The 9,322-nt window shown below is 36.0% G+C and overlaps 1 pseudogene; it reads right to left on the bottom strand.

The window, feature by feature from the left end:
* Positions 1-408: 408 nt before the first annotated feature.
* Positions 409-9,055, bottom strand: LOC116871964 (annotated as a pseudogene).
* Positions 9,056-9,322: the final 267 nt, after the last annotated feature.

Here is a 9,322-nt window from a genome sequence, read left to right as displayed (position 1 = left end):
CCGCATGGGGCTCCCAGCTCAACAGGGAGTCTGCTTCTCCCTCTGCCTCTCCCCACTCTCGTGTACTCTCTCTCATTCTCTTTCTCAAATAAATAAATAAATAAATCTTTAAAAAAAAAAGAAACACATGCTCAAAAGAACACATTTTAGTTCATTTCCTTTTTTAAAAATATTTCAGATTTCTTTTTCTTCAAATTTATCAGGAGTGACTGAAATAAAAAAAATATAATTGAGTCCCATCTCAATGGAAATAGCTTTAAGGGACAACTGGTCAGATGAATATTATTGCTTCCCATTTTCAAGCAGTAAATAGTTACCATTGATAAATAGACAGCTAGCTGTCTGTCAGGAATGCTTAAGATATGTTATATAATACGACATGACTGTTGGGGGGCATTAGGAAATAACTTATATGAAATTCTTAATTTCGTCATACATGATGAGCACAAAGGCACCGCTTGTGCACCTGAGGACATTGGACCTTACACCTTTGAAAAAAGCTTTGGCTCCTTCATAATGAGCAATCTTCCTCCAGCAGTCAAGCACGGCAGTTCCTTTGTCTCCTCGCTGCATCATCATTTGACAATGAACAGTGTCAAATGGATAGGAAGTCAACCAAGCAACCACTGTGACAAGTTTTACAATCACCCAGCTGATAAAGATATGTGTATTCTTGGGATCTGGAAGCACTCCCTTTGCAGTGTCATAGATACCCAAGGAGGCAGCTGGGTAGATAACGCCATTAAAGCCGTAGTGCAGGCCCTTAATCCCATCACATTTACAGATCTCAACCAGGTAGTCATCTGAGAATCCCTTTCAGCCCCAGCTTTGCCCACATCAACTGGTAGACTGGTACAGGCAAAATTAAGAGGATACACAAAACACAAGTGTGTGGCCCCAGCAGCAACCCCTGATGTCAGATTTCCTGTGAATTATCGCCAAACCTTGGTTCTCTTGTCCACACCATCCAGGAAGATCTGCTTGATTTATCTTTGAAGACAAAGTTAAGAGCTTGGGTGGAGAAGTATCTAATGACATTGACCAGGTTACCAGGCTCGAAGGACAGGGCTTCCTGCTCCTTGGGGTTGTGAACCATGCCATCCATAATGCTCTTGTATTGCTTATCTGCAGTGATTTGCTTGTGGGAATGCTACACCTGTAGCAGCAGCTTGACCCAGTGGAAGGATGCTACCATGGACTTGGAGATGGGCAGGGCCACTCTACCTGCTAGGAAGTCCTTGATGCCAGGGACCACTGTTCAAGGTCCCTGGCATCTGTCATGCTGAAAGGAAAAAGGAGGTGGGCAACCTAGGTACTGTGATAGACACCAGCTGGGACTCCAGGACTCAGCTTCTAATTCTGATATCTAATATTTTCATTTTCAATAATATCAACATATGTTTTAATTTTTTCCATTATGATTTCCAAACATTTGGATATTTTTACTTTTGTTATTGATTTCTAGTAAAAGTTGATTATGGGCAGAAAATAAACTTTTCAATTCTTTGAAATATTTTGAGACTTGATTTATAGACCAGTACACAGTCAATTTTGTTTGGTTTTTGAAGTTTTTATTTATTTATTTCAGAGAGAGGTCATGAGTGGGAGGAGGGGTAGAGGGGGAGGGAGAGGGAGAGAGAATCTCAAGCAGACTCAGCACAGAGACCTGGCAACCAACACCCTTCCATCATACAAACCTGACCTCATGACCCCACAGAAACCAAGAACCCCACACTTAACTGACTGAGCCACCCAGGCACCCCTACCTACAGTAGATTTAAAAAAAAAAAAAAGATTTCATATGTGCTTGCCCAGTAGATGCATTCTGCAGTAAGCTGTTTAATTATCATGGTTGTACAAATATTCTGCTTTCCCCCAGTTCTTCCATTTATATCTAGAGAGAAATATTAAAAGCTTCCACTGTCATCATAGATTTTCCATTTATCCTTGTACTTATATCAATATTTGCTTTTTAATATTCAAGGATAGTTATCAGATTTAAGAAATTAAAATGTTTATGTGGTACTGGTGAATTGAACTCTTATTATTATGAAGTGATCCTCTTGATTTCTAATAATGCCTTTGCCTTAATTCTGATGTCTACTGATATTAATATATCCAAGCCAGCAATCTGTTGCTCTTTGTATAATTATTTTTTTCTAGCATTTAACTTACAAATCTATATCCTTTATGTCTAAATTATTAATGTTTAAATATTTTTCAATAAACAATAAGGATTTACAAAAGACAACTGATAATTTTTAAAAAATAGAATATTGACTTTTTATATTTAAAGTAATTTTTGATATTAGATTTTATAGTTTTTTATCACAACATGTTTTCATTTGTTCTGCTTCTTATTTCTTTTCTCCCCCCCCCTTTTTTTTAAACCATTGCATTTTTTACCCCTGCTGGATTAGTTTAAATTTATACACTCAATTTCTCTTTAGTTGTTATTACAGATATTACCATGTGCTCCCACGACTTATCAGAGCCTTAGGCTGATAAATTGTTTTACTCTTCCCAGATAATATAAGGACAATAGAGCAGTTTAACTTCCATTAAACCCCACCAGTCATGGTTGTACTACATTTACTATACTCTTTCTCTCTCACAGATTGTTTTCTGCCTGAAAAACTTTCTTTGATATGTTTTTAAGGTTAGGGCTGCTGGGGGTAAATTCACCCAGTTGTTTTGTTTGTTTGTCTGTTTTTGCTTTTGTTTTCCAATCTCAAATTGTCTTTGTCTATCCTCATGCTTGGAAAGTATTTTCCCCAAATACTGAATTTTAGGTTGGTAAGTTATTTTCTCTCAGTCCATTCAGAGAAAACTTTATTACATTTGGCTTCTATTTTTGCTCTTGAGAAGTCAGCTAAACATCTAATTGTTCCTTTTTTGGAGGTAATCTCTTTTTTTTTCCTCCAGTAATTGTTTCTACCATTTTGTTTTGTCTTTTTTTTTTTCCCCGGTAGTTTTTATGTGGTATGGTATGTGTAGATTTCTTTTCATTTACCTGCTGGAGATACAATAGACTTCTCATTCATAATTTTGCCAAAAATTTCATACCGCATTGTATTCTCCAAGATCCTAATTAAATCCTTGTTACAACTTTTATCTTTATCCTGTGTTTTCTCTTTGTTATTTCTTACTCTTTTGATGCTTTGTAGCTTCATTTATTTAATTTCTTATTTTTTCCCTTAAATTAACTGTCCTTTCAGTTGTCTCAGTCTATTGACTATAACATTTATCATACTATTCTAGAAATTCTATTTGATTTTTTTCAGATCCATTCAATCATTTTATATAATTTTTAGCTTCTTGCTTAAATATTCAAATGTGACACTCCTATTTATTTATTTATTATTGTTTTAAAACTATTTCATTTATTTATTTGTCAGAGAGAGAGAGAGAGAGCACAAGCAGGGGAAGCTGTAGACAGCAAGAAGCAGGCTACCTGCTAAGCAAGGAGCCTGATGCTGGACTTGATCCCAGGATCCCGAGTTCATGACCCAAGTCAAAGGCAGATGCTTAACTGACTGAGCCATTCAGGCATCCCTTTGCTTATTTTTTTTTCTTTAATATCTGTTTACATATTTGACAGAGAGATAGAAAGAGAGACAGCAAACATGAGTGGAGGGAGGGAGAGAGGGAAAGGGAGAGAATCCTCCAACTGACTTCCTGCTGAGCACAAAGCCCTATATGGGGCTTGATCTCAGGACCCTGAGATCCTGACCTGAGTTGAAATCAAGAGTTGGACCCTTAACTGACTGAGCCACCCAGGTGCCTCCTTCTTTATTTTTAAACATCGTAGGCATAGTTGTTTTACAATTTAGTTACACGTAACTCCAGTGTTCATAGTTCTTCTGTCTTTGTGTCCTCCTCCAATCTCTCTGCTTATTTGGGGAAAAAAAAAAATAAATAAATATATATATATATATATATATATATATATATATATATATATATATTTAGAATAAATTTTTTGATGATAAGATATTGTTTTCTTCCTTCAAGAATTATTCTAGACACATAAGAACACTAGTAAGTCAGTTTTTCCTTCATCTGAATTCAGATTCAAGGTTTTCTGGTCCACCCAGATGATTTAAATATTAGGTATAGTAGGGATAGTTTAATTCCAGTTAATCTTACTTCTGGGATAAAACCATTTCAGCAGTTGATAGCTGTGGTGGGAATGATTTAGTAGTTCCCCAACTAGAGACCAAGTAGATCAAGGTTTTTGATCTCTTAATCCTGTGAGGCTGTAAAATTTTTAGCCCAGCTTCCTGATTTCATCTTCTGGAAAGGAAAATGACCTTGGAACAAAGGCAGCTTGAATGTAGGTCTAACTTCTTTCTCTGAATTCCAAAGCATCTGGTTTTACTCAACTTGCTAATTCTTACCAACTTATTCTTATCTAGTAAAACTAAGAATTTTATTTTTAATTTGTCTTACTTGTATAGTTGCTTTCAGCAGGAAAGTTGGTCACAATTACCTAGATGCTCGTTATTGAAAGTGGAATTATTTTGGACATTTTAATTTTTCCTTTTGTGAAGTGATCAGGCATTACAGGGACTCATTGATATATAGGGATCTTAGACACAGTTTGTGTCCTTGCAAGGACCCAGATCCTTAACTTCTGCTTCCATAGGCCAGTGAAATCTATCACAGGAAAAGCATTGAACCATTGAATCAAGATCAGAGTCAATATCCCCTAAGACTATAATGGTATCTCTTAGTAAATTTGTCTGTTGTTTCATATTCCTTCTCTACTTATTCACAAAGGGAATCCTTCCTGCTTTTCCTTTATTCCTTCACCTATCCCTCCCTTTTTCCCTCCTTCCCTCCATCCTTTCTCTTTCCTTTCTTTTTTCCTTCCTTTTCTCCTTTCAAATAATTCATACTCCAGGAAAGTATTCTTCACAGACCAAAATATCTAGACACTTGAGTAGTACAACACTGTCAGGAGAAAGGTAGCAAATCGTTAGATTCTTATATCATGAAAGATGAATTTTTGGAATAGGGTATGGGTGACGCCATTTAGTTAGAAGGGTGATCTTTCTTTCAAGTCTTTTATTTTAATTTATTTTATTTTTTGCAGTTTAGTTTCACTGCTTAGTATTTGTGCTCTGTGATGGAATGCTAGAGAACAGCATGTATAGGAATGAAGTCATAATCAGTTTGATTAAGGTGAATGGTCACTAAGTTATGGCTTAATATCATGATTGCCATTGTTTTCATGAAATATGTGTGAGGGTGATACAAATAGTTACTCTATGAAATGTTCATATACTAGGGAATCTGGTAGAGAGATGGTACACCCTATTTTAATCCTTACATGTAAATGTCATCTGTTCAAATGGGGATCCTGAAGTTCAGAAGTTTAAGTGACTTGTTCAGGTCCAAATTAAGAATGGAGTGTTTCACTTCTCAACCTGGCCAAAGCAATCCTTAAGGAAACCTTACTATTATCTCAGGCTAAAAATTCAGTGTTTGGGTGGTGAAAGTACTATTCTACTGTTATCTGGTAGTGATGGGAGATAGAGGAAAATAGAGAGGCTTAGTCAAAAGTGCTAATAAAACAAATGACTAGAAGTGCATACAGGTAGACCAGTCAGAATGTCTAAAATTAACAAGCCAGGAAATGACAGATGCTGGCGAGGATGCGGAGAAAGGAGAACCCTCCTACACTGTTGGTGGGAATGCAAGCTGGTGCAACCACTCTGGAAAACAGCATGGAAGTTCCTCAAAAAGTTGAAAATAGAGCTACCCTACGTCCCAGCAATTGCACTACTGGGTATTTACCCTAAGATACAAACATAGTGATCCAAAGGGGCACATGCACCCGAATGTTTATAGCAGCAATGTCTACAATGGCCAAACTATGGAAAGAACCCAGATGTCCATCAACAGATGAATGGATAAAGAAGATGTGGTATATATACACAATGGGGTACTATACAGCCATCAAAAGAAATGAAATCTTGCCATTTGTGATGACATGGATGGAACTAGAGGGTATTATGTTTAGTGAAATAAGTCAATCGGAGAAAGACAATGGTCATATGATCTCCCTGATATGAGGAAATGGAGATGCAACATGGGGAGTTTGGGGGGTAGGAAAAGAATAAATGAAACAAGATGGAATCAGGAAGGACACAAACCATAAGAGACTCTTATTGTCACAAAACAAACTGAGGGTTGCTGGGTCGGGGGAAGCAGAGGGTGGTGGGGTTATGGACATTGAGGATGGTATGTGCTATGGTGAGTGCTGTGAAGTGTGTAAACCTGGCAATTCACAGTCCTGTACCCCTGGGGCTAATAATACATTATATGTTTATAAAAAAATAAAAATAAATAAAAAAATTAAAAAAAAAGAAGTGCATACAATTAGGATTGGTCCATAAATGTATTCCTTATTTATTGCCCAAACTTCTGTCTCATCTGTGACCATATGTTTCATTTTTGTGCATTTTGTCACTCTTCTAAACTTACCTTCAATACTGTTTCACCTGCATCTATACCAGATTGAAGTTTTCTTGGCCCTACATCCTACTGTAGACAAGCAAACATTTCTAGTTTGTTTATGCAATTGAGAACCGTCCTTACTTGGGGCTCAACAGTGGCAGTGGGTGTGAGGGGATAGTATCAACAAACAATAGAAGAAATCAGAGTTAGTCTTGGGTAATAACTTTCCATCTTTTACCCCTCTGGCTACTATAAGTGATGGTGGACCTTAAGAGCTAGGATGTGTTCTCATCTATCTTAATTCTCCTTGACAGTATAATATGTGTCTCTCTAGGCTCTATAATACTTACATTACTGAAAGTTGATTTCATGCCAGAAGGTAAATATAGTGAACAAAACTAAAGTGTTATTAGTTTCATATATTTTGTTTAAAGAAATATACTTATAATTCTTGGTGCCACCAAAATAATTTTGCAAAGTTTAAGCTTGCCTGTGTAAACTTATACTTTTTTTTTTTTTTTAAGATTTCTAGATGCAATTGCAATGGTTGTCTCAAGGAGGGAGGGTGTTATAATAATATACTGGAGTCCACTCTCGGCTGTCTGTAATTATTGTATAACTTAATATTACAAATTATTGTTAGTAGGCATGGTTTTCATGATTTAGCCCTATGAAATTAAACATTTATTTTGAAGCTTACGTCTCAATCACACTATCATCTCTAACAACATTTATGTGAAAAGAAAACAATATAAGGTGAGGACAGGGCAATATTTATCTTATACATTCATAACTTTTACAAAGAAATCTCTGAAGACTCCATTCTTGTAACTGTATCCCAGAAACAATCTTACTCTGTCATTCTGCAGGTTGATTTGTTTTGCAACTTCATAATTCAGGGAAAGACAACTTCTTTGTAAACATCCTGTAGCAGGTGATGTTTTGGGGAACAATAAACCTAAATCTAACATATTGGTGTATTTTAGCTCCTGGAAGATATTAAATATTTTTACAACAATCTGCCTTTCTTTGGCATTTAGTCTTTGGTTATATGATACCCCAACAGTTATATTAATAGCTGCTAAAATGTGATTACATTAAGCTCTTTGTATCAAATTGTGGGGTGCCCTACAGTTTTACTATTATTTTTATTTTTATGCATACAAGGAAGAATACTCTCAAGCAAACCATTGGCAGATGTTCCTAATTTCATCACTGGTGTTGTTTTTAAACGTTCCAGGGAAAATGCTTCTACCATCTAACTAGGAGGTGTTCATCTTAGCCCAAGCTGTGAAATCAATTGATAAGTTTCTATTAGCTATAATATAGTTTGGTCTAATAAATCTCACATGGCAGGAGTATTAAAATCTATGACTAAGAACTTGTATTTATATTACCAATAGGGATGGAAATTCTTCCCAACCCCTATCCCAAGAGTCATTCAGAACCAGCATTTGAAAGAGCTGAGTAAAGTAATCTTCATCTTTGCTGACATAATGGACTAAATCTACCTACTATATACAATGTGTTTGGATCTCTGAGGAATTATTTTGCTTTGCTTTGGATTTAAGACTTCTAATTTAAATAGACGGTAACTACAGAAAAAAAAAAAAAGTGGAAATCCCATCCTCATAATCTGGTTTTAACATCCAGTAATGTCTGGACCCAACTCTAACTTTACCACCAAGAAAAAGGAAGAAAAAGAGAGAGAAAATATGAGTATATTCTGCATATTACTGTGATTTGTGCTGATTATATGCATATGAATGCAATCAAAATATAGGTATGAGTGTATGTGTTTTAAATGAACTAAAGGTTGCATTACTTTGTTTCAGTAAAGATACTGAATTTGGAACAGCAATTGCAAGAGCCTTCTGTTCCTCAAGAGGCAAAGGAAATGCAGGACATCAGAGGTATTTCCACCTATACACCTTTCAGTTCTGATGTGGGCCCTAATCTTTCCAATTCTCCCAGAAAGGGAGTATTGCTTTTTCTTTATTACTTTGACTAGAAGTGTGGTTTTAGAAGCTTTCACTTGGCTTTTTCTTTTAAAATAACCTTTACTTCATGGGTTATGAAACCAATGTCATGATATTGCCTGCCTTCTAAGATCACTATAAGAACACTTCAGGTCAAACTCTACTTATTATTTGGCCCTCATAAGTTCCCAATTTCATTGCTAAATCACCATATTATCCTGTGTGGTTAGAATTTAGTTGTTACTTTAGAGCCTGATAGTAGATAGAATAATGATTCCCCCAAAGGTAGGTACATCTTACTCTCTGGAACCTGTGGGTGTGTTATAGAATGAGGGTTGTAGATGGAATAAAGATTACTAATTAACTAACTTTGGGATGGGAGGACTATACTGGGCTATTCAGTATATACTCACAAAGCCCTTTATAATGGACGAGATGCACATGATTATGTCAAGGTGTGATAGGAAAGAATCTTGACCAGTAATTATTGGCTTTGAAGACAGAAGTGGGCCAGGAACAAGAAACCTGAACAGCTTTTAGAAGCTGGAAAAGGAAAAAAAAATTAGATTCTCCCCAAGAGCCTTCAGAAAGGAAGGAAGTTTTGCTGACATTTTCATTTTAGCCCAGAAAGACCCATTTTGGACTTAGGACTTTTGGAACCATAATTAGTGTATACTGTACGTTCATATATTTGTTATAGCAGCAATAGAGAACTAATTCTGAGTCAATGTCAAATAAATCTTGAAAAAATCTGGACATTTCTCTTTCCTTAATGTATAAACACCTTGGTTGATAGCAGCAAGTTCCCAAAGCCATAATGTTTCAACATATGAATTTGGGGGAATACAAACATTCAACCCATATCACAGCCTTTCTAG

The sequence above is a fragment of the Lontra canadensis genome, unplaced genomic scaffold (genome assembly GCF_010015895.1).
Source record: "Lontra canadensis isolate GAN:19392208 unplaced genomic scaffold, GSC_riverotter_1.0 scaffold1, whole genome shotgun sequence".
In the NCBI taxonomy this organism is placed as follows: domain Eukaryota; kingdom Metazoa; phylum Chordata; class Mammalia; order Carnivora; family Mustelidae; genus Lontra; species Lontra canadensis.
The sequence above is the reverse complement of the archived record's forward strand: the minus strand, read 5'-3'. Positions and strand labels throughout refer to the sequence as shown.